The sequence below is a fragment of the Rhagoletis zephyria genome, unplaced genomic scaffold (assembly GCF_001687245.7).
Source record: "Rhagoletis zephyria isolate East Lansing unplaced genomic scaffold, Rhagoletis_zephyria_1.1 Rzeph_scaffold_58196, whole genome shotgun sequence".
In the NCBI taxonomy this organism is placed as follows: Eukaryota; Metazoa; Arthropoda; class Insecta; order Diptera; family Tephritidae; genus Rhagoletis; species Rhagoletis zephyria.
The window spans coordinates 1-1,700 of NW_016215248.1; the positions used below are offsets into that span (position 1 = coordinate 1).

The following is a 1,700-nucleotide window of genomic DNA, read 5'->3' on the forward strand; positions in this document are numbered from 1 at the left end:
TTTTTTTTTCAACCTAAAATTTTCTTCAAGTCCAAGTTTAGCTATTTTCAATGTCCAGAGATCTGAGAGTTAAGAAATATTAAAAAAAAAAACAACTAGTTGTTTGCAGCCACAAACAATCACTACTGTTTTACTAAGTAGGTACGTTTTTAAATTGTTAATAAGTCTCAGCACCACACAAACTTGACTATTCACTCTGTTAGTCCGCCGAACACTGCACAAATGTCGCAAATTACCGGTGATCGAGTTTTCAATTAGCTGTCGAAAAGCGTCAAGCACCAACAAATGCTCCCGACCGTGTGGAACAGAGCAACTCAGTTGTTCAGTTTTTTTATTAAATTATTTACTTTTTATTATTTTATCTTTACTTGTTGACGCTTGCTTTTATCTTTTGGCTGGTACAATTTGTTTGCAAACCGTTCGAATGCGCTCATTTTGGTAGATCTTACAGAGGTGAGCTCTCTACGATAAGCGATGAGTCAACCAGCGAATACTCACCAGGCGAGATCTGTTTCATTGAGTGAAAATCTTGCGATGATTGCTCCCGGTATTTTTTTTTTGATCGCACTGTGTACTTTCTTTCGCTGTAAACGCTCACGTGCGCCGAAGAGACTGCATGTTTTGAAATGAGACAGCGGCATTTTCAGCATTTCATCTGCATTCTGTGCACATATTTCAATAGAATAGCGATATTTTTTTTATTAGTCATTTGAAGGATTTTTAACAAGATTGTTCATAGTTAGCATGAATTTCACAAGCAGGCTTGGACTAATCTATATATTAATTTCATGAGAATTAATTCCTAATGAAACTATACTGCAGATCTGTCACAAATATACCGGTATACATACATATATTGTTTTTCAACAATTACACTGTGTAACAGTGAATATCAATTTTTGCGTCACCTCGTACAGATCGTAAGGTTTGGTTTAATTATTCTCGAGACAATGTTTAAAATTTTGCATCCTGTAATTTGGAATTTAGAACGAATAAAGTAAAAATCCCGAACGACCATTATAATTAAAGTATACAACGGCTCTAACAATTTTAATTAATTTTTGTATTTATGTATGTAGATAATGTTTTGCATTTTAAGTTTATCCAAATAGGTGCTATCTCCGAAAATATTCGTATAAAAATGCCGCATATTCGTTACAATTTAAATATAACATCCTAACATGGGTATCAAATGGTAAGTGTTTTAAAAACACCCAAATCAGAAGTATTTTTAAATAGGGTAGCCACCTATTTTTCGTCGTTTATTTACTTAATCTTTTTGTTTGGAAAATTAAGATACAATATTACTTTTGATGGGTAATAAAAGAAAGCTCTTAAAAAGTGATTTAAGATTTAAGTGTAAGGTTGCCACTTATCTTCGAGTCTAAAAAATTTATACAAAATAATTTAATATTGCCACATTTTTAATACATACGAGAATTTTTTGTAANATATCGATCTCACATTCCTTCAGACCGCTCTCTAAGTGGTGATGTGCCAGTCAAGTTCTCACAACAGTGAGTTCAGCTTTCTCGGCGTTGAGATTCCCGCAGATCTTTTATAAGCCACGTAGCTTGATGGATGTTCTTATGCTGGAGCGCACTAGACCACTAAAAGACATACAATTTTCTGAATTTTGTAACAAAGTATTATTATTGAAATTCATAATCAAATAGGCCTGTGCCTTAAGTTCGCATTTT

General features: G+C 33.3%; 1 long non-coding RNA gene across 1 annotated transcript; it reads right to left on the bottom strand.

Annotated features, from left to right (window-relative positions):
- On the bottom strand, positions 1–391 carry LOC108356383 (uncharacterized). The gene is made up of 2 exons (XR_001846602.1): positions 146–391; positions 1–62 (listed from the first exon to the last, which is right to left on the bottom strand). It is a non-coding gene; the product is annotated as an uncharacterized LOC108356383 (long non-coding RNA).
- Between the last annotated feature and the right edge of the window lie 1,309 nt (positions 392–1,700).